The sequence below is a fragment of the Pelophylax lessonae genome, assembly GCF_965119305.1.
Source record: "Pelophylax lessonae genome assembly, chromosome: 1".
Classification (NCBI taxonomy): domain Eukaryota; kingdom Metazoa; phylum Chordata; class Amphibia; order Anura; family Ranidae; genus Pelophylax; species Pelophylax lessonae.
In genome coordinates, this window is record NC_138768.1 from 466,002,664 (window position 1) to 466,027,854 (window position 25,191).

Consider the following 25,191-nt stretch of genomic DNA (forward strand, 5'->3'; position numbering starts at 1 on the left):
TTCCATTTTAAAAGCCCCAGAATAGTTTTACACAAAACAGCCATTTAACAGAAGACGTCACTGATATTTTCTGCCGGTTGTGGGAAGTGATTTGCAATGAAATATTTAGTAAGCAGACCCTCCTTTTGAATTGTGTTTTCTTCTTAGTGACCTTTATATGTACATCTGCTAAACATACGTGGTATATCTTGTTCTAGCTAGTTTTTCTGTTCTAGTACCTTTGTCAATCTTCCCCATCTCCAATTTTTTTTTTATTAGTGCTTCGCTGTGTCAGTGCTAATTTAATTTAAATTTAGCCTGGCAGTGTTACCCAAACACCCTTATGCTACCCTTATCTCCTTCAACTGATGTGTGAGAAAAATATTGGTCATCCCGTGAAGGCTTGTTGTGTAAAAATACATCTGTGCCCTAGAATTGAGCGGCAGGCAGTGGGAGGTGAACAAGACTGGAGGCAGATGGAGATGGGAGGACGCATATTTAGTGCAAGCACATATTGTCGGTCATCATCAACCCACAGAGTAACTCCGGGTGTCCCTGCTTCTGCTCATCCACTCATTAACTCATAATTGGCTTCATCTGGTGGGTTTAGAAATAGAAAAGAGTGTGAACAGAAAGCAAATTGCAGGATGTTTCGAATGGTTATGCCCACAACAAAAAGGCTAAGAGCTCTGCATCTTAGAAAAAAAAATCTAGATATTAAATAGAAAGATGAAAAGGCCAGCCTGGTTTTATGTCAGAAACACCTGTGTCAAATTAAGGACTGCATTATTTGGAGTGTGACATTGATTGCTCTTTGTGAAATACTTATTTATATCATGCATTGCATTTGAAACCTTTTATTTGATCTTTAAATTAAGCATTTACATTTTTAATTTAGAGTTATAATCACAGTAAGGACAGTTAGCACAGTGATGCTTGCTGCTGTTCATTGTTTTTATAGATATTGCATATTTTTTCTAAATCACAAAGTGCTTAGAATCAAAATCTAATTTGAATTTTCCAAATGCGATAATATACAGTGCACCCCTAAAGTATTCACAGCACTTCCCTTTTTCAAAATTTTGTTATGTTACAGCCTTATTCCAAAATTGATTAAATTAATTATTTCCCTCAAAATGCTACAAACAATACCACATAATGACAACGTGAAAGAAGTTTGTTTGAAATGTTTGCAAATTTATTAAAAATAAAAAACAAAAAATATCCCATGTACATAAGTATTCACAGCCTTTGCCGTGACACTCAAAATTGAGCTCAGGTGCATCCTGTTTCCATTGATTATCTCCGAGATGATTCTACAACTTGATTGGAGTCCACCTGTGGTAAATTCAGTTGATTGGACATGATTTGGAAAGGCACACACCTGTCTATATAAGGTCCCACAATTAACAGTGCATGTCAGAGCACAAACAAAGCCATGAAGTCCAAGTAATTGTCTGTAGACCTCGGAGACAGGATTGAGTCGAGACACAGATTTGGGGAAGGGTACAGACAAATTTATGCAGCATTGAAGGTTCCAATGAGCACAGTGGCCTCCATCATCCATAAATGGAAGAAGTTTGGAACCACCAGCATTCTTCTTAGAGCCGGCCACCCAGCCAAACTGAACAATTGGAGGACAAGGGCCTAAGTCAGGGGGTGACCAAGAACCCGTTGGTCACTCTGACAGAGATCCAGCATTTTTCTGTGGAGAGAGGAGAATCTTCCAGAAGAACAAGCATCTCTGCACCACTCCACCAATCAGGCCTGTATGGTAGAGTGGCCAGACGGAAGCCAACCCTTAGTAAAAGGCAGTAAAGGGCAGTCCACCTGGAGTTTGCCGAAAGCCACCTGAAGGACTCTCAGACCATGAGAAACAAAATTCTCTGGTCTGATGAAACAATGATTGAACTCTTTAGCCTGAATGAAAAGCGTCATGTCTGGAGGAAATCAGGCACCACCCATCATCTGGCCAATACCATCCCTACAGTGAAGCAAGGTGGTGGCAACATCATGCTGTGGGGATGTATTTCAAGAGCAAGAACTGGGAGAGTAGTCAGAATCGAGGGAAAGATAAATGCAGCAATGTACAGAGACATCCTTCCTAAGAAAGCGCTCTGGACTGGGGCTGGGGCGAAGGTTCATCTTCCTGCATGGCAACGACCCTAAACACACAGCCAAGATAACAAAGTAGTAGCTACAGGACAACTCTGTGAATGTCCCTGAGTGGCCCAGCCAGAGCCCAGACTTGAACCCAATTGAACATCTCTGGAGAGATCTGAAAATGGCTGTAAACCAACGCTCCCCATCCAACCTGATGGAGCTTGAGAAGTCCTGCAATGGGAATGGGAGAAATTTCCCAAACATAGGTGTGCTAAGCTTGTAGCATCATACTCAAAAAGACTTGAGGCTGTAATTGGTGCCAAAGGTGCTTCAACAAAGGCTGTGAATACTTGTATACTTGTGAGTTTTTGTTTTTATTTTTAATAAATTTGCAAAGATTTCAAACAAACTTCTTTCACATTGTCAATATGGGGTATTGTTTGTAGAATTTTGAGGAAAATAAATAATGTATTCAATTTTGGTGATAAGGCTGTCACTTACCAAAATGTGGAAAAAGTGAAGCACTGTGAATACTTTCCGGATGCACTGTAAAAAAAGGGTGTGATTTTAGGGATGGTGTCTAGAGAAGGATTTAGTGTCTATACATCTGGTTGTCAGCCCTGGTCGCCAGACCCTCACAGATGGACGGTCCTACTAGAAGCAGTACATATAAATTGGGTTCATCAGGTCCCAGAGACTCTGCAGTATGCATGCATTTAAACAAAATAAATTTGTGATTAATAAAATTCTGTTCAACAATAAGTCACCAGTTCTCTTTAAAATCAATTCTAATAGGTCAAGTTGTTGGTGAGCCAGTCAAGATCATAAGTTCAATAGTCTGTCTCAGTCACTAAAGTTAATAGTGTGCTAGAAAACTTACCAGGCTGTAAAACACCTCAACTAGGAGAAGAATCCAGAATGTAGCTGTAGTATGTAAAATGTGCAGAGTCTCATGCCAGCAATGGTCATGCTGGGGGTCTTTAGAACCAAACCTTCCTCCTACTTCTGCTGTGCAGAGTCCTTGGTTACTAGTCAATGACCTGGCGTGGAGGGAAGATAGATGTATTCCACAGGCTTTTGCTTAACATGGAGGTTTGTAGTGAGGCACATGCACATAGTGCCTCACCCAAGAATAAAAGACAATTTTCTGTCAGACCTCTAACAATGGATTGGCAGACTGAGCCCCCAGTTATCCTCCATATGATTTGCAGTGAGAAGACAACTCTGGGATGGTGTGACCATCATGCTAAGCATTAGTTGCACTGTGCTAACCTGGTCATTGTTTATGCATACTGAAAAATTTGTTCACCAGAAACCATCCTTCCTCTTTTACATCCTTCTGGAAAGAGATTAGTATGGAGCGTCATAAAATAGGTCATCCATAATACCATAATTTGGTAGTATGGATGCATACAAAGTAATATTACTAAAGTAACCACTTAAGGACCAGGCCTATTTCTGACACTTGTTGTTTACAAGTTAAAATTTGTAATTTTTGCTAGAAAATTACTTAGAACTCCCAAACATTATATTTGTTTTTTTAACAGAGACCCTTGAGAATAAAATGGAGATTGTTGCAACACTTTATGTTACACCGTATTTGCGCAGCGATCTTACAATTTTTTTTTTAATATACTTTTTAGAATTAAACAATTAGAAAACAGTAAAGTTACCCCAATTTTTTTCTATAATGTGAAAGAGAATGTTGCGGCAAGTAAATTGATACCTAATATGTCATGCTTACAAATTGCAAATTGCGCACGCTCGTGGAATGGCAGAAAACATTGGTACTTAAAAATCTCAATAGGCGACATTTTAAAAATGTATACGGGTTACTAGTTTAGAGTTACAGAGGAGGTCTAGGGCTGGAATTTTTGCTGTTGCTCTAATGATGGCAGCGATACCTCACATGTGTGGTTTAAACACCATTTAAACATCATTTACATATGTGGGCATGACTGAGCGCAAGCTCGGAGAGATAGGGCACTTAAAGAATTTTTTTTTACATTTATTTTACCTTTTCTTTTTACACTGTCCCTTTAACCACCGGAGGATTTTGCTGTCTTACGTCTGGGCCACTTTTTGCGATTCGGCACTGTGCGAATTTAACTGACAATTGCGCGGTCATGCAACGCATGACAAAATTTACCCAAACAAAATTTACGTTCTTTTTTTTCCCACAAACAGAGCTTTCGTTTGGTGGTATTTGGTGGATTTTTACTTTTTGTGCTATAAACAAAAAAAGAGCGACAATTTTGAAAAAATAACAATATTTTTCACATTTTTTTATATGAAATTCCCCCCCCAAAAAATGTAAAAATCTAAATTTTTTATCATTTTAGGCCAATTTGTTTTCTGCTACATATTTTTGGTAAAAAAATCGCAATAAGCGTATTTTGATTGGTTTGCGCAAAAGTTATTGCGTTTACTAACTAAGGGAAAGATTTCTGTCGTTTCTGGTGTTTTTTTTTTAACAAGTAATGGCCGCGATCTGCGATTTTTCAATGACTGCGGCATTGCGGTGGACAGATCGGACCCTTGACTGACATTTTTGACACTTTTGGGGGTACCAGTGACATTACTACAGTAATCAGTGCTATAAATATGCACTGTTACTGTAAAAATTACACTGGCAGGGAAGGGGTTAATTTTTATTGGTGATCAAGGGGTTAATGTAAGCCTGGTGCTTACTAACGTGTGTGGGGGGAGGGGACTGAGTGACACAGGGACAGATCGCAGGTTCAGCTATGCTGATCCCTGCAATCTGACCCTGCCTGTCACTTAGGAGATCCACCCGCTTTGTTTACACAAGCGGGCGGATCTCCACACTCGATTCCCCGACGATCGGGGAAGAGCGGCGGTGATCACCACCGCTCCTCCCCTGGCCCGACTCCCGCTGTGACTGAATACAGCGGGAGCGAGCCTCCGGCGGCATGCGCGCCGCCGAGAGAGGGGAATGTCTGGCGACGTAGGTCTACGTCGCCAGACGTTATCGAGCCGCTTTGCCGCAGTAGAGCTCTAGTGAGCAGCGGTAAAGTGGTTAAAATAAAAATGTGATCACTTTTATTCCTATTACAAGGAATGTAAGCATCCCTTATAATAGAAAAAAACAGGACAGGTCCTCGTTAATGTTAGATCTGGGGTCAAAAAGACCTCAGATCTCACATCTACACTAAAAAGCAATAGAAAAATGGCATTTTTTTAGCCCCCCCCCCCCAAAAAAAAAATAGGCCCTTTAAGGCCATTGAGCGGAAGCAATGTATGACGTTGCTCCGGTCCTCCAAGGCCATAGAGTGGAGTGTGGGTCATCTTGCCCTCGCTCGACTTCCTGCACAGCACTTGAGAGAACCGGATCGTTTTCCCTGCTATTGAGGGCTCTGTCCCCCTCTCGCCACCCATAAAAGTGATCCTGTGGCAAATCCACCACTGGGGCCTCTTTTATGTGACTGCGGGCCGCATATAAAAATACCGGGGTTATGGCAGCTATCTGCTGTCACAACACAGGTATTTAACGTCAAAGTAGCAGTCTGAAAGTGGTTAAACAATGTTTGCATTTTCATTTACTTTAGTACGACTATGTCCCAGTTCCTTAACACTTTTAATTAAAATGTTCTCCTAATTGTAGAAACATCAATGTGCACTTCCAGTGGAGAAGAGTAAGCTGATTCGTCGGCACAAATCATTTGTTTTGTTTATTCAATTGCCCGATAATACACCGGCAATTATATGTTTTCTCTGCAGAAATCATCTCCCTATGGTGACAACTAATGACCAAGAAAATGTGTGCACAGATGAAAATTAAAAAAAAAAAAAAAAAAAATTACAAAAAGTTAATATATGGTTGAAAGATTTAAATAATTATTGTTGTATTTTTTTTTTGTTTTTTTGCTATCAGCCTGTTTTAACTTGAAAAAACTATCGTTATGAAGAGCAACTATTAGCCCAATCTAGCTGAAAATTCTTTTGATAGTCAGCTTGCAGTGCAATTGACATCTTTTTCTGTAATTGAAGTAGTAAGAGGCTAAGATTTCACAAACAATAGACATGGATCTTGAACCTAGATAAGAAATGATGCATGTTTTTCAATTCCTCAGAACTACTCTTGAACATGTACTGTATAATGTGATCACAAAAGCTGTTTTTCATTCTGAAGCCTGATTGAAGATTTTCTTTAACCGTTATCTGTACACCCTACTCTTCACTTCCAATATCTTCTTGAACATCTTTCAGAAAGAGCTGGCTGTAAATTACCCTAAATGGGAGAAGATAGCTGCAGTGTTAATTTGTTGGAAGTTGCAGTAGACAAGGATCGGTTTCCACTACAGGATTTGAGGATCACAGTGAATCAGCAGTTACCTTAGGCTTTGTGAAGCCACAAGCTCGGAAGGTCTTGTTGCCATATGGCATTCAGGACCCACCAAATCCGGTGAGTTTGCACCCCTTATGATAGAAGTCTTGCCGTTTTCACCAGCAATTTGAATATTGGAGAAATCCTATTAGGACATTTTTTGCACAAGATCACCTTTTGGGACTTGATTATCACTGCACAGATTTTTGATCACCTTTGCATCTAATATATATTTTTATATTTATAGTTTTGCACTATATTTATTTGTTATCACCTCAATTGTACACTCAGCTATTAAGTCATTCAGATTATTTATTTAGCACTTTGCACTTTATTACACCTGCTATCACCTCCAGGGAATAGCAATACTCCTTCACTATAAATAACATGATATTAATTTTTTTTTTGTACTCCAGGAGTATATAATGAGTTTGGAAATTCTATAGAAATGCTTAAATAATGCTTTACAATTTAACGAAACACATTTAATTTTTGTTTACTAAAATTATTTTATTAGACTAAAATGTACTGGTGATTTTAGTCAACTAAAATACGACTAAAACTAAAACAATTGCAGACAAATAAAATGGGACTAAAACTAAATTGGCATTTTAGTCAAAAGACTATAACTAAAACTAAATCGAAATTTGATGTCAAAATAAACCCTGACACATTCAATAGAAGCAACAACTGAGAAATGAATACAGTAACTTTTATCAAATAAACTAGAAGTGGTTACCTAACGGAGCAGATTCTGAGTATTGTACAAACACATTACAAATTGGTAGAGAAAAAAACAATGATAATTGGATTTAATAAAAGTGCTTCCAAAATATAGAGTACATGGGCAATTCTCCATAATTAAAGCAGAACTGCAAGGGAATTAAAACACTTCCTGGTCTGCTCCTGGATCTGCCCAGCAGGTTTTCCGCCAGTGGGTGAAGCAATCATGACTGCACACTTCTCTTCTCCAAACAACTCCATGGTGCTTCTCCTCACACGTGTCTGCCTCTCAGCCACACCCGAAGGGGGGGAGTATTATATGAGATCCCCTAGTCACTCCTGATTGGCTGGGCAGGACCGACGTCTCCACCCATATTCCTTGTTTGGTGGTGGCTCCTCCTGCTAGGCAGTGCTTTCTGGATCGTGCACACGCACAGTGCAGCAACTCCACCCATGCCATGCTCTTTCTCTCTAGCCCGCAGGGAAGTTGCTGCAAAGCGGACCATGTCCCTCGCCAGACATGCATCCACTCTTCTTACTTGCAACAGGGCCTCAGCTGCGCCTCCCTCTCCTGGAGCCAGCTGTCCCTCTTTGACAGGCAAGAGAATTGTCCCGCTGTCACATGCACGGTCAACAGTCCTCTCCCTGACACATGTGCAAGTAAGGCCCACCATACTGTCTCCGAAGATAGTCCCACTGCCCCTCCCGGCTTGGCCGACTGCAATCTTCACAGTATCACTGCAGTTACTGTACAGAACAAATGTCCCGCTGTCATAAGCACGGTCAACATCAGTCCATATAGCCTGCACACACACCTGGCCCCTGGCACTCTGCTCCATATGCCCCTGGCCGCCATTTTCTTCGTCCCCAACTGGACCTTTCTCTGTTAAGCAGATGCAGCTTTTATTCATTGACATAGATCTCTTCCCTATTCTCCAATACTTGATAGCAGAGTACATCTCATAACTGAAGTGGAAGGTTCCCGCCATTTTGCAGTATTGACTGGAGCATTTCCGTTGCCTTGTGCAACCTTCCATGTGCGAATCGGTATATCAAAGGTATATAGGTTTTCAATTATAAATCAAGAAAAATTGTTTATATTCCGTTATATTATAGCCTCTTAAAGTGTATAAATAAATAGTGTTCTTGTTAGAGAGGGAGAGAAAGTGCTAATGTGCAATGTTCCATTCATAAATCATACCATCATTATTTTAAATGCAAATCACTAAATTACTGAAATATTCAAAATAATACTGACAATCAAATCATACACGTATAATAAAAATACTTTAAGTAAAGTGTTGTCTGTGCAAATTAAATGGTGAATTAATTTTGTGCAAATAAAAATAATAAAAGACAATCAAATTAAAGTGCTTCATGTGCAGACTAAATGGTTAATTATTGTTGTGCAAAAAAACAATTCTCTATAAGGTGCAAATACATATATTTGTGCAACAAATCAACTGATATTTTCCAGTGCAGACTCAATAGTGTATGGTATTCCAAAACACTCAATAAACTAAAGGTGCTATAGTGTTCAATTTTTTAGTGACGATTTTCCAATATTTCCTTGTGTGTATTAAATCGCCCTTATTTTTTCATCATCAACCTCCTCCACCTTTTGGAAACGTGAAGAGGGGTGCTCTTCAGTGGTAACTGCTCACCTCAATTTTATAAAAAATACGCCTGTGGTATCAAGTCCAGGATAGATATATCTCCTCCACTCCTGTCTCAGCGTGTCACAGCCTTTGGCTCTCAGGGGGACTGTGGTTCCTCATTAATGGGGATACTCCTTCCTCTGCCTTGTAAGTGGTCCTTATAGCTCAGTGAAACAAGGGGGGTCATCATAGTGTAGTATTGAATGCAATTTATTTCCAAAAAAAAACATAGTAATTTACATTTAGGTACTCTCAGATAAGCACAATCGTAAGCCGCAGGACTAAGTTGCTGTGTCCGGTAACGTCACTTCTGTTTTTTTTTTTTGCTGTATACGCCCTACGCGTTACGTCACGGAATCACGTGACTTCTTCAGAGGATTCCTGATTCCACTGTCCAATAAGAGTCCTCATTGGAAACAGTGGGGAGACTCCCCAGACTCATCAGATCACACCTGGAAACATGTGACAGCCTAACTAAATTATCAGGCCCCCCTGATAAGTAGACAGGACCATAAAAATGCTTTTTCCTAGCACCTACGTAGGAGGGTGCTACATCAGCATTCTGAGTTGTCCAGGGAGGACTTCGTGCCGACACCGGTCATACCTTCAGATCATATCATGGCTGCGAACTTGCACTAACATGAACCAACCTGGGAACAGATCTTGGCTGCCCAACCTGAGGTTCCCACAGAGAGACCTGCTGGCAAATGTTTTGTACCTGATGGGTTGCGTATCAGACTGTTGTGCACGTGCCACAATTGCAAGACTGCCGGTCATCCTGGTAAGAACCTGGGCTATTTCCTGTCAGTTCTGGTGGCTATCTCTCCACACTGATGTTGCTGCATATGTGGCTGTTTGTTCGGGCTGTGCCCAGAATAAATCTCTTTGGCACTTTCCCTTGGGTCTACTGCATCCCATTCCCAATAGGGAGCATCCCTGGTCTCACCTGGCCATGGATTTTACTGCGTCTCAAGGTTACACGGTTATCCTCATGGTTGTTGACCGGTTCTCCAAAATGTGCCGTTTAGGATGCTATCTACCGCTCAGGAGCTTACCTCTGCGTTTGCCAGGGAGGTCTTCTGTTTACATGGGCTGCCTAAAGAGATTATCTCGGACCGCGGGAGCCAGTTTGTCTCCAGGTTCAGGCATGCCTTTTGCTCCCAGTTGGGTATTCGACTCTCCTTCTCCTCGGCCTACCATCCGCAGTGCAATAGTGCCGCTGGGCGTTCCAACCAAGCTCTTGAGCAATTTCTCCGCTGCTATATCTCTGACTATGAGGACAATTGGGTTGATTACCCTGGGTGGAGTTTGCCAGGAACTCTGCCATCAACTCGTCTTCCGGAATGTCTCCATTCATGGCCAATTATGGGTTCCAACCCGCTGTGTTGCCTGAGTCTTTCTTGCCACAGGACATCCCGGCTGTGGAGGATCATCTTTGTGCCCTCCGTTCCTCTTGGGTGCAGATTCAAGAGTCTTTACGGGTCTCTGCACAGCATCAGAAGCTCCAGGCAGACTGGAGACATTTATCTGCTCCTTCATAACAGGACGGGAAGAGGGTATTGTTGTTGAGCTGTAATCTCAACCTCAAGGTGCCCACTCCAAAACTGGCACCCCGTTTTGTTGGGCCTTTTCGCATCCTCTGTAGGGTGAACCCCGTGGCCTATCTCCTTGGTCTTTCCCCTGGCAAGCATATCTCCAATGTCTTTCCCGTGTCATTTTTGAAGCCACTGGTTTGCAAACGCTATACTTCTATACTATTCTATACTATAGAATATACTGTTCACTTCCTCGCCCTCATCCCATTCCAGTGGGCAATCATGAGGAGAATGAGGTTAGCAGCACCTTGGATTCTCGTCTGCTCCGAGGACAGGTTCAATGCCTGGTGCACTGGAGGGGTTATGGTCCTGAGGAGTGCTCCTGGGTTTCCTCCGCTGATGTTCATGCTCCCGCCCTTCTCCGTGCTTTCTATGCTCGCTTTCCTCAGAAACCGTTTTTTTGCTATGCAGAGGAGGGGCCGTTGAGGGGAGGGCACTGTCAAGGTCTTACCTTGCCCTCCTGTTGGCAGCCGTCTTGGACATGTGCAGACTGCTGCCTCTTATAAACTCTGATTGCATTATCACTTGCCTGCTGCCTGGGTGTTGCAAAGTGATGATGCTCCACACCTGACTATTTCAATCCCCTGATGGGTTGCAGTCCTTGCCCTTGCATTTGTGCTGCAAGTTGCATCTCTGCTAGCAGTCTTCTTTTCTCCGTGTTCCTCCATGTATGATCCCTCATCGGCAGACGACTTGCTGTGCGTTTATTGTTGTTTGCTCCAATAAACTGCTTTATTTTATCTGCACCCCCATGTGGTTTGGTTTCCTGGCACCCTGACAACCAGTCTGGGCCTTCTTTCGATTTCCTCCACAATTAAAACAATGTGTGTTTTGCATGCTGTCAGTTTTTGTATTTAAACAGGGGCTTCAATACCATCTGCTGGACATAGCATATTACTGATTTTCTGCACAGTCGTTTCCATCTGGCACCCCAAATTCACACCTCTTTGCAAAGTTAAACTGAGTATACTGGCGTAGTTTTTTTTTCGTTCAACCAAGGGCTTGAATAAAAAAAATAAAAAACTAACAGATCCCACATCAACACAAATGATGGGGATGCAGGGATCTCCCTTGACTTTCTTTTGAATTTTGACAGCTTGTCATTGGCCGCATGCGCTGATAAAATTCTGGTTTTCCAGCAGGACCATTGGACAGAAGCTGGTCCCTACAATGGCCTCTGTTGAACAGACAATGGTACCTACCTAACAACATTCGTCCAATTCCTGCTCGTCTTTAATGATTTCATTGTGTAAGCGTCCAAATTTGTAGGGTGCTGGTGTCTGTTTCAGCTCAGCAACATAGTGGTGAAAAAATTTTACCTTACCCTGACAGTATCTGCGAAAACAAACTCTTACCACTAAAGTGTTTGTGGCTGGTTTAAAATACAATTGAAGGGCTTGTACTGTAGCTGTCTATGAAGAATCTTCTTTTATAGTTGAGAAAATCCTGTAGCTTTCTAAACCTAATGAGTTAGGCAGCAAGGCTCTTTGTCTCTCAGGTGAGGGCTCTTCCAGGCCAGATCCTAGTAAGCTGACTGAAAATTGTTCATACCAGACATACCAGGGCACTACCTGCAAGCCAGGATTCTGTTGAAATGTCTCTGGAGGCTACACACAAGGTGCAAATGTCCTTGTTGCCATTGTTCTTTATTAGCAGCATACACACTATACAACTTTTGTTATTCGATTTCCTTTAATTTTCCTTCAACTATGTAGTGCAAGGGCCTGCCTGATTTTATACACATTTAAAGTGTTTAGGTTTGACCTCATATTAGATGGTTTTGGTAAATCTAAAGGAAAAAAATCTAAAGAAAGTTGTATACTGTGTATCCAGCTTTAGCAGTACAGACAGACTGTTCACCATCACCATCTTTATTAATTACACAAACTTCAAGCTCTAACTCCTCCTACTATTTATTAAAACTCTTAATGCAGAAATGCTTGAAATGGTTGAAAATGGCAATGAACAGAATTGAACAAATACACAACACTAGTGAGCCTATTTTAAGAACTTGTCATTATATGCAAGGGGATATAGAAAGAGGACCTTTTATCTCAAGCTAGATCCTTACTTTTTTTTCTTCTAAGGTGATAATCTTCCCAACAGAAATAGAATTGCTTGGAAATATGGATGACATCATTGTGGCAATATCGACTGTTCCCCCTAATATCAGATATCCAGAAATGATGTTTTAATAGAAAAAAATCAGCAGATTGTAGATGAGCATCTTGGTGCAAGGCCTATAAAACAAGTACATTGACAGATCAAAATATGAGGCAAGAGTAATAAGAGAAGAAATATTACCGTAAATACAGTTGTGTTAAATTGTATCTAGTTTATGCATTCCAAAACACACAGGAAAATTAACATTTTAGGTCACTGCAGCTTTAAAGGTTATAAGAATGATAGCGCTAATAGTCTTGATAAAGCAAGGTAATACCATCAAAAACTATTTAAAGATGAAAACTCTAATACCTGAGTTATAATTTACATATTATTCTATAGTTGTACAAACCTTAACGTTTTTGCTTTACATAAATTAATTCAGTGTAATTTTCTCAGCCACATGAATCATTTCTGTTTAAATACATGGCATATTAAAATATTATGTGCTTTTAACAAAGTCTAATACACATCCAGAGAAATACTTCCTTCTATGTAATTACAAGGATTTCATTCAGCATTTCCATAAGAAGAGTTCATATTTTACATTTGGCTCTATATATCAGCTCATGAATATAGATAATTAAAGATGAGCAGTTTCAATTATAACTCTGAAGCTTCAGCTTTACATCTCCTGTACTGTACACAGTTAGCAGGCTCACTGAAAAAAAATGAATTTAGTTTAAGACCTTTATAATATATTATAATACAACAAAAAAATCTCTAGTAAAGCTGTGTATCAGACTGTCCATATATTAAATGATTTAGGAGTCATTTACTTCCATGTGTTCTGGCATATGTGTCAGCAGTTGTTTAAGTCTAAATTCACATCTATGCGGTTGTGCTTGATGCGTTTTTCAGAAGCGTTTTGCGGTGCATTTTGCATTTTTAAACCCGTGTTTTTTATGTGTTTTTCATGCAGTTTTTATGCATTTTGCATTTAGAATACTGTGTATAGCTGGTTGCTAAGGAGCAGGCTGGGAAGCCGGCCACAGAGTCCTTAACCACTTTACGACCGCTCACATTGACACTACTGCGGCAATGTGGCACGATCCCGTCCATCGACGTAGACCTACGTCGGGCGCGGTCACGGCTCCCAGAGTGCGCTCCCACGCGCCGCGGGAGCCGATTCTGGTCAGATTCGATAGGGAACCGATCAGTAACCAGATACAGACCAATGATTTTTGGTCTGTATCTGGCGATCGTTTCCAGCCAATGGTAATCTCTCCCCTGCCTGTGTAATGTAAACACAGGCAGGGGAAGTGATGTCACTGTCCCTTCTGGAGCCCTTTCGGTTCCAGGAGAAGACTGAGAGACATCAAAAACGTGAATTCCACCAAGCAGCACACTGACACACTTCACATAGGCACATTTAACCCCTTGATCACCTCTGATCACCCCCTGATCACCTCCCAAACCCCTCACAGTGAACACTATATACATATACATATACACTATATACGGTGGTATACAGATCTTTTACTGATCACTGTATAAGTGTCACTTGTGAGCATAATTTGCGCTTGCGCTAGGCCCAAATAGGGTTAGGGCACCCGCCACCTATCCCCTAATAAAGTTTTAACCCCTTGATCACCCCCAGTTAACCCCTTTACTCCCTATCACTCTGTGCACTAAATACAGTATATAGGTAAATACTGATCACTGTATTTAGTGTCACTTTTGACCCTAATTTGCGCTTGCGCTAAGCCCAGATAGGGTTGGGGCACCCGCCTACTATCCCCTAATAAAATTTTAACCCCTTGATCTCCCCCAGTTAACCCCTTCACTCCCTATCACACAGTGCACTAATATATACAGTATATCAGATAACTACTGATCACTGTATTAGTGTCACTTGTGACCCTAATTTGCGCTTGCGCTAAGCCCAAATAGGTTTAGACCATCCGCCATCTATCCCCTATAAAGGTTTAACCCCTTGATCTCCCCCAGTTAACCCCTTCACTCCCTGTCACACAGTGCACTAATATATACAGTATATCAGATAACTACTGATCACTGAATTTAGTGTCACTTGTGACCCTAATTTGCGCTTGCGCTAAGCCCAAATAGGTTTAGGCCACCCGCCATCTATCCCCTAAAAAAGGTTTAACCCCTTGATCTCCCCCAGTTAACCCCTTCACTGCCCTGTCACAGTGCTCACTATATACAGTGATTACCAATCACTGTATTAGTGTCACGGGTGACACAACTTAGGCTAGTTAGCGTCAGGGTCCCACTACACCACCGTTATTTAGCGTCAGTTACAGTCAAGTACACTAACACACATACACACACACACACACCTCCATTACTAGTATAGTGTTTGAACAGATCAATATCTGATCTGATCAGAACTATACTAGCGTTCCCATAATTTAGTGTTCCCAAAACGCAGTGTTTGCACAATCAGCACTGATTCCTGCTAGCACCTGCGTTTAGTAGCCCTGCCCAGCCCACCTTACCCAGGCAAGTGTAGTAATCAATAGATTACGGTCACTTCCAAAAAACACAAATTACACAAACCGCTGCGTTAGCAGAGTCAGGCCTGATCTCTGCTAGCACTAGCAGTTTTTTTTGTAGCGACCAAATAGTCCTCGACAACCAGGTGCTTTTATTACCTAGTAGTCACACTACTGTACCGGTAAAGTTATGTCAGATGGGAGCGATGGGGAAGCATCACTGGCAGAATCAGGGTCAGTATACGAACCCGATGACAGCAGCGGCTCCCTGACAGATAGCTCTGGTGACAGAGGGGTCCCTGCTAAGGTCAGGCGTACCCGACCCCATTCTGGAGTTGCTGAGTTGCAAGAACCAGGAGTTTCTCGTATGCAGCAGAGTGCCAGTACTAGTGCCGCTCACACTTGTCGTGATCTGGCAAGCACGAGCGGCCTAGTACACCCTGGACCTACAACCAGCACTGCAGTATCACTTGGTGATGTGGCGAGTCCCCTAAGTGCAGTTGAAGCTGGTGCGGTGGCTAGCACAAGTAGTGGCCCACAGCCACCGCGTATCCGAAGACAGGCCCGTAGAGCCCATAGTGTCCTCCCTTAAGCGCTGGCATATCTTAATTGGCAGCCCACAGATTCCACACTGCCAGTACTTCCCCCATTCACTGCCCAACCCGGAATCCAAGTGGAAACAGCTGGTTTTAATCCCACTAACTTTTTTGAGCTGTTTTTCACTGAAGATCTTTTTGAATCTATTGTGGACCAATCAAATTTATACGCTCCACAATTCATCGCTGCCAACCCAAATTCACCCCTTGCAGGACCATTCGCCTGGAAACCTATTACGATTCCCGAGTTTAAAACCTTTCTGGGCCTTTCCTTCAACACGGGCATTACAAAAAAGAATGAATTGCGGTTATATTGGTCCACTGACCCAATTCATCAAATGCATGTGTTCTCTGCTGCTATGTCCAGGGCTCGATACGAACAAATATTTAGGTTCATGCATTTCAGCGACAATGAACTCTGTCGTCCTCGGGGAGACCCTGAATATGATCGGCTCCACAAAATTCGGCCCCTCGTAGACCACTTCAATCAGCGGTTCGCAGCCTTGTTTACCCCCGAACAAGATGTCTGCATTGACAGAGATTAAATTTTTTTATTGGCAGCAATTCTTGGTTTCTTTATCGTACATCACGGGACACAGAGCCATATTCAATGCATATGGGTTATAGACCACCTTCAGGTGAATGCATGCTTGCAACCAATCAGACAGGAAGTCCCCCTATATAACCCCTCCTATACAGGAAGTACCTCAATTTTTTCGCCAGTGTCCTAAAGGTGATGGTCACGGTGGAGAAGCTTTCCACATTTTATGTTTTTTTCTAAAGAAGAAGAAAGAAGATTATGCTACATACCCCGATCAAAGATTGCTGAATCTAAGGGGTTAGCAATCAGATCTATCCCAAAAAGTCAAAGACTAAAAAGATGGTACCTGAGCCTCGGGAAAGCAGATACAAGGTTTTGCCAGTAATGTTGTCCTTTTTAGGCGCTGGACCCTGGGATCCGGACCCTTGGTAAAACCAATTCCAAAGGTGCTTCGGCAGGGCGCTCTACAGGTCCAAGGGAGTGACCCCTCTAAAACAAGGGGACCCAGTCCTTGAAGGTCGGCAAGTGACAGTAACTCACCGTGATGGGTGAAGATTGGATTCTTGTTTCAGAACAGTATCCTGCGGTGGGACTGGTAAGTCCAATTTAAAAATATTTGTAAAAATATTTTTATGCACTGTTTCCTTGAAGATAACAGATACTTAGTGCCATGCTAGTTTCCACAGGAGACAATAGGTGTATTAGCTATGTGAAAGCACACCTGGTTTGTTTAAACATTTTGGCTCTCCCTGTGCAAACCAGTAGGTGTATCAGCTGTGTTAAAGCACACCTTGTTTGTTTAAACTTTTTAATTTCAATACATTTTTATTGAGATAACAACATTACAGAAGAACACATTGTCTGAATAACATTTGTATCTACAAGAATTGTAGAAAAATTAATAACCCGTACCTTACAAATCACAGTATACCCCCATTGTAACAGGTAAATGGGGCACAGTGGGAATATCTAGCAAGGGATACCCAACCTTTAGGCTAAACAAAGGAGAATGTTCGACCACCACCAAGGCAAGACCCATCCACGCACCCCTATTGGGAACCAGCTGTGCGCAGGGAGGGGACCCCCCAGGCCGGAGGCCTTATATGAAAAAAAGGTATTTAGAAGCTACTAATCATCCCACCACCCTATGGCGGCTACATGCAGGTCTAAACCTGAGCCAAGTTTATGTAGTACCAGCTAATGGTCAGTTACTATGAAATAAACCAGGAATGATATCAACAATTTGTAACCGTTAACGTCCAAACATGGAGTTACCAGGAGAAGGAAGAAAGGAAAGAAAGGGAAAGAACAGAAAAAGAAGAGAGAAAGGAGAAGAGAACATTGACCAGGGATGACCATCCCTCAAAGAAGCTGCCTAGAGAGGAAGCAAGGAAATACAATCAATAGAGCGGTACCTTCACATAAGCTGCCCACGGCTCCCATGTAGATTCAAACCTAGCTGAAGAATTTTCTAGCACACTAACCAGTTTTTCTTGGGTCATAATCCAGGAGATTTTCCGTTTAGCTCTAGGAAAGGATACCGAAGGGCATTTCCAAGCCCCCGCTATGGTTAATTTGGCTCCCTTCAATATAAAGTGAATAAGGCGATGGTTAGATTTACTTGCTGTAAAATTCTGCACATTCAATAAAGCTATAGATGGGTTTTGTGTCAGAGCCACCCCCGTTAACTTGCGGATAACATTGAAGACCTTATTCCAAAATCCCCTAATTTTGGGGCACGACCAACAAACATGTAACATATCACCCACCATGCTGCAACCCCTAAAGCATAGAGGAGAAGTCGAGGGAAACATTCGTAAGAGACGGTAGGGGACCAAATACCACCTCATTAGAACCTTCAGGTTGGCCTCAACCAATGCTACATTACGTATACCACGGGATGCTCTGGTGGAAGCCCGGTACCATTCCTCCACAGACCATTCGCTTGCTAGATCAGTCTCCCATGCCTCCATATAGGCCGTCTTTGAGGACTGGGAGGCCAGTGAGTTATAGATGACCGTAATCCCACCCTTCCTTTCTGTTAACTTACCACACCAAGCTTCATAAGGGGAAACGTTAGGTGGAACGGGTTTAGTCGTCCATAGGGGATGCAAAAAATGTTTTAGTTGGAGGAACCTGAAATGTTCGAATTTTGGCATTTTCAATTTGGTTTTGCAATAGTTATCCATGATCGGGCCCGAGTGTGTAAAAAAGTGTCCTATCCTGTAGAGACCCTAATCTAACCACCACTTGAAAGCCTGAATGTCCTCGCCCGGTAGAAACAATGGGTTTCGGAAAATATGCGCTAAAGGTTTAATGGGTGAGACCAGTGCCGGATGTGTTCTGAGACAGTCTGTAACGGAACCATCGACCCACACCGTACTTGTGGTCTTCCGTCAGTATGTGGCTTCCTCCAGTCTGGACATAGATGGAGATATTCCAGCTGCCCTACATACAAAAACTAGCCTGAACTTAGCTTGTATGTCTCTGAAAGCAACTCACACTTTATTGAACACAGGCACAAAAGATCACAACTCAGAGGACAATCCCCCCTCCCCCTCTTTGCATAACAACAACACACTGGGCGGGGAACTACATTCTGTAACATGACACACAGGTGTATTCAACTTTCCAACAGACAGTCTAGGAAGGGCTGCTGGAGAAATCCCCTCCTCCCCTCTAGAAGCTAATACACATGTATATCCCATAATAGGTTTAAGGCAGACAGAACAACAATAGAACAAAGAAATGCAGGAACTTAACCATAACAAACCCCACCCCATCTCAACCTATCTAGCAGAGTTCTATGGGACACCATTTCCAATATTATAACAGTCTGAAATTGTTCATCTTTATATATTTCTTTGAGGAATATTGTTCTTAAATATTGCTGTCATAGGTTCAACACAAACCACACATACAGAACCCAGGATAGCCGGGATAACACCAAATGCTGAGTCCGGTGTGGTTTTACAGCGAGTCTGGTTAGTGCAGACCCAACTGGGGTTCTTGGTCACCCTGTGCCCCTAATAGACACAGGGGACTTACACATAAGAGGAGACTAGGGGGCAGAGAGAGGGTTTTCCCAACCCCTCTAAGGTAAGCTGAGTTCCACAGGACCTCCAACCAAAGTGACTACCGTCACATCTCTCCCCTTTCCAAAGGAGACTAACGCAGGAGGAGACCCCAAACGGGTTGACTTCGAAGTTAGTCCATAGTTCCCATCCCCCAATGTCTGTCCCCACACAGTACCCCAAACATATTGTCCGGAACACAGCGTTACTCACCCAGCCAACCTCTGCCTCTCGTGTAAAACATACCCGCCGCTGGGGAGAAGCATGGACTGGCCCTTCTCCCAGGAGTCCTTTTAGCTGCTGGAGAGAAGACAGGGTGGCTGGGCTCACTTTGTCAGGTTGTTCTTCTGGGCCGACTATCCAGCATCCCTGGGGTATGCAAGTAAAGACCGTAGTCCCATCCTCTTTCTCAGGAAACCCATCCTTTGTTAGTTGAGGGCAGAGGCCAGCCGCACTCTGCCCTGTTGCCAGCTCTTCTGCTGGGTTGGTGTCATCATTCTGGGAAGCCGTCTGCTGCTGGGGAGTGACCACCACCTTCTCACCGTGGGCCTCCGGAACTGCCTCCGGTGTGGGGAAGATGTCTTGGACCCTCTGTCCAGTTGTCAGCTTTTCTGCCGTAGAAGCTTCTTGTAACTCAACAGATGCTGCTGTTGGTGTTGGGCAGAGCTCAGTAATATTAGGCCCTGATGCCCGTTGTTCCGCAGGGAAGTAAGCTGAAAAGTCAGTGGCCTTGCACACATCTTCCTGGGCCACCAATTGTTGCAGGCAGAGGTCAGCAGTGCAATGCCTGGATGCCCGCTCTTCTGCTGTAAGCTCACTGGGACGTTCCTCCTCAGCAGAAAAGTCTATTAAATCCCCAGCCTCTGGAATTGCTGAAAGTCCAGGGCACAGGCTGGTGGCACTCAGGCCCAGTGCCAACACTTTGGCAGGTGATTTATCACCCGTATCATCCTTCGATGAAAAGTCAGGTACATCTGTAATCCATGGCTGGTGCTGAGTAGTGGGATCGACCATCTCCACTACCAGTGCTGTTTGCTGCTGCTGGGACAAGGGACCTACAATCTCCTCTCCCGGTAACACTGGCTGGTGCTGGGTAGGGGGACTGACCATCTCCACTACCAGTGCTGTTTGCTGCTGCTGGGACAAGGGACCTACAATCTCCTCTCCCGGTAACACTGGCTGGTGCTGGGTAGGGGGACTGACCATCTCCACTACCAGTGCTGTTGGCTGCTGCTGGGACAAGGGACCTACAATCTCCTCTCCCGGTAACGCTGGCTGGTGCTGAGCAGAGTCTATCAGCCGTCTGTAGGCGATCTCCAGCTCCCATTCCTGAATGGCCAGAAACTCCATATCTTCCAGTGCCCAGAGCACTTCCGAGATGTTCAGGATCTTTTCTCTGGAATCCATAATTTCCTCTAATCGCCACTCCAAATCGCTCCCAAAGTTAGGGTCCTCTGACCACTTCTCTAATGACAGTCCCAGGCCGCCATAGCCAAAGCCTTCTGTTGGGCTGTCTTCCGCGGTCCATGGGCACACTTGGCTTACATACCAGCGGAGAGCTCTGTACCTCTCATCCAATCGCATCTCCTCCTGGACAAGCCTGCTTAATTCAGCTTTCCATTCCTTGTGTGGTTTATCTCCCAAAACCAGCACCCACAATCCATACTGCGACCAGTACCTTTCCTGGAAGGAGGAGAGGATTTTTCCCTGGTGTCGCTGCTCACAAGCTAGCGTTTCCTTCCAGAGTTCAAAGCGGATTGAATCATACCATCCTAGCAGGACCTTCTCTGACACCGATCCCCTGTGCTGTATCCGCATCTCTCGCAACCTCCTTCCGAATTCCTCTTCCATGGCAGCTGATATCTGTACCTCTCCTCTTCTGTTATCCGGACCTTGGATCCCGGTGGAGGTTTGGATGTCCCAGACTGCAGGAAGCATCCCGCCGCTGCCAACCAGTGTAACGGAACCATCGACCCACACCGTACTTGTGGTCTTCCGTCAGTATGTGGCTTCCTCCAGTCTGGACATAGATGGAGATATTCCAGCTGCCCTACATACAAAAACTAGCCTGAACTTAGCTTGTATGTCTCTGAAAGCAACTCACACTTTATTGAACACAGGCACAAAAGATCACAACTCAGAGGACAATCCCCCCTCCCCCTCTTTGCATAACAACAACACACTGGGCGGGGAACTACATTCTGTAACATGACACACAGGTGTATTCAACTTTCCAACAGACAGTCTAGGAAGGGCTGCTGGAGAAATCCCCTCCTCCCCTCTAGAAGCTAATACACATGTATATCCCATAATAGGTTTAAGGCAGACAGAACAACAATAGAACAAAGAAATGCAGGAACTTAACCATAACAAACCCCACCCCATCTCAACCTATCTAGCAGAGTTCTATGGGACACCATTTCCAATATTATAACAGTCTGAAATTGTTCATCTTTATATATTTCTTTGAGGAATATTGTTCTTAAATATTGCTGTCATAGGTTCAACACAAACCACACATACAGAACCCAGGATAGCCGGGATAACACCAAATGCTGAGTCCGGTGTGGTTTTACAGCGAGTCTGGTTAGTGCAGACCCAACTGGGGTTCTTGGTCACCCTGTGCCCCTAATAGACACAGGGGACTTACACATAAGAGGAGACTAGGGGGCAGAGAGAGGGTTTTCCCAACCCCTCTAAGGTAAGCTGAGTTCCACAGGACCTCCAACCAAAGTGACTACCGTCACACAGTCCCATAATTTAATAGAATGTGAAAGGGTAGGTCTTCGTCTGGGTGGGCACCAAAGGAGGAAGTCCAGGGTGTTCAGGAGGACTGCCTGACGCTCAATATTAACCCAGTCCGGTATATCCGAGCGCTTATAAATCTTGGGCTAAGCGTGCAGCCTGGAAATACCACCACAAGTTAGGCACCCCCAGTCCCCCCTTTTTCCTGGAACGGAATAATACCTTCCGAGAAAGCCTATAACCCTTATTGTTATGGGGGTAGTGGTGCGCTTCAGGGGTAAGCTAGTAATAAATCTCTAATTAGATGGGTAAGTATATTGTGCAAAAATAGCGATCAAAAAGTGCTCAATGTGGTGAATATGCTCATATGTGTTTTGGTTGAGAAGATAATAGGTGATTGAAGTGCAGGTGCGTGGTGTTAACCAAAGCAATGTGTATATCAATAAAAGGATAAAATATCAAAAGTCTTCTGTTTCACATAAACTGATAAAATATACCAACAATTAGTGAACACAATATAAAATTTCAATCCAGTTGATGAAGATACAAAATAAATATATAAGTGCTCAAATAAAGTGCTGCATGCTTCTTCCATTCAAAATATAAAGTGTTACAAAGTGATTCTAATAAGTGAACCAATGAGTGAACAACCCTGTTGCAATACTTAAAATAAACAGTTTTTGCTGTAAAAAAAGTCCAAAAAAATTATATATTGTTTTCCAAAAAATATCTTGTGTGTAATTTCTCCTTTGTGACCGTGCTTCAATGGTTAAATAAAGTGACTATATTCTCCTCCACCTTGTGTGTCACCTCTATGTGCGCTAAACTCTCACCTTAAAGGCAAGACAGATATGCCTCTGGTGTATATCCAGACTTTTAAATGGATACTTTTCCTTTAAAGACTCTAATTGCTTAATTCCAGATCCTCGATCCTTTTTTTCTTTTTGAGAAGGATTTCCTGGATTCCTATAGATAACCACTTCGGTTCGCTGTCCTTGTCCTATCCTCCTTATTGTGCCTCAGAAACAAAGAGCTATCATGGTGCAGTATATAAAACCTTTTATTTTTGTATATACAAAGTTGCACTTACAGTGTAGCGAAAATAAACCAGCATAGATCAAAACAACCGCCGCTGTGGAGATCGGGCTCCGTCGTAACGTCACTTCCGGGTATAGGGCTCCTCCTACGCGTTACGTCACGAGGTCACATGACTTCCTCAGGGAGTGGCTATAGCTGGAGTGACGTGTATTATATAGCGGGGAAACCGGATGTTTACCAGCCGCCATTTTTTTGGAGTTCTAGTCAATTACTTGCTGGCGGAAGTGCTTCTTCGGCCATTTTAGTTTCTCTGCCCTCCCGCTTGTTACAGTTAAGGGAGTTGCTTCATATTAACCCTCTCCTTCTAACGGGATAGTTGATGACGATCTCGGAAGTGAGTTAAAACTTCGCTCAATTCCGGCAATATCTTTACATGTCGTTTATTATTAAAAACGAATAAGTTATAACCCTTAGTTCCCCATATAAATTTGGTGAGTCTAGATTGTACTTTCAGTAGATAACGTTTGGAAATTGGGATAGGGAGTGAGCGAAAATAGTATAAAATTTGGGGCAGTAAGGTCATCTTTATGGAATGAATTCTCCCTAGCCAAGAGAGACGCAGGTGTTTCCAGCCGTCGAGTTCAGAGACTATGTGTTTGACCAGACCAGGGTAATTAGCTCCAAACACGCAGTCCACGGAAGGTGTCAATTTAATACCCAAGTACGGGATGGAGGATTCCGCCCAAGAGAATTTAAAATTGGACTGGAGATTGATGACCTCTGACTGAGGGAGGTTAACATTCAGAGCCATTGATTTTGAGAAATTGACTCTCAAACCCGAGGCTCTAGAAAAGGCCTCAAGGGTCCGGCAGACATTCGGCAAGGAGACCAATGGATTAGTCAAAAATAAAATGAAGTCGTCCGCAAATAATGCGCATTTATGGGTATTCGGCCCGCATCGGACCCCTTGGATGTCCGGGTGATCCCTGATAGAAACAGCCAAAGATTCAATCGCAATGATAAAAAGCAGGGGTGATAGAGGACACCCCTGCCTAGTGCCGCTTGAAATTGAGAGTGGGGTCGAGTAATGGCCCTGTAATTTGATTCGAGCCTCTGGTGTGGAGTACAGAGCTCCAATGATATTCAGAAAGGTCGGACCAAACCCCCATCGCCGAAGCACTTCAAACAAGTATGCCCAAGATATGGAATCAAAGGCCTTTTGTAGGTCCAATGATAGCAGGAAGCCCTTCTGTGGAGCACCCCCATCCCAATTAGCTTGCAGGAGGGATACTATGTCAATTGCTCTACGAATCGGATCCGGCCCCTGTCTCCCCGGTATGAAGCCCACTTGGTTCTTATGTATGTAGGAAGCAATAAAGGTGGCCATTCGGTCAGCTAGAATTTTAGTCATGAGTTTGAGGTCGTTATTGATTAATGAAATCAGCTTATAATTATTGACAAGACTCGGGTCTTTGTCCGGTTTGGGTATGACTGAAATAAAAGCCGAGTTAAGTGACCTATCAAGTGCTGAGCCCTTGCGCAGGGCGTTAAAAAATGCCGCCAAATGAGGGGCTAATGTCGGCGCAAATGTTTTGTAATACATGTTGGAAAAAACGTCCGGTCCCAGTGCAGAGCTCGATTTAGATTTTTTAATGGCCCGTACGATCTCATCTTCCGAAAAGGGACTTTCGAGTTCTGAGCAGTGCTGGTCGCTAAGTTGAGGAAGAGACAATGAGGAAAGAAAGGACTGTACCTCCTCCATAGAAGGTGATGAGGTAGTATTGTAGAGGCCATCAAAATTTTTTCGGAAAGCCTGCAATATACGCTGTGGTTTCTGAGTCAGATACCCCCCAGCTACTTGAATTTTTGGAAGCGCATAGAGGCATTGTTTGGGATGGAGTCTGTGGGCGAGGTAAGAGCCTATTCTATCAGTTTGATGGTAAAATTTAGCCGAAATCCATCGCAAGTGTTTTTCAGCCTTAGTGGTCAGAGCTAGATTGAGAGAGAGTCTAGCAGCTCCAAGATTAACTAGATGGGTTCTTTTTATGTTTATTGCTAAGTTCCCTAAATTCCCTATCAAGTCGGTCCACGTCAGCTTTATGTGCCTTGAGGGTGCGCAAAGAGATTTGGATCAGGACCCCTCTGATGGTGGCCTTGTGCGCCGCCCAA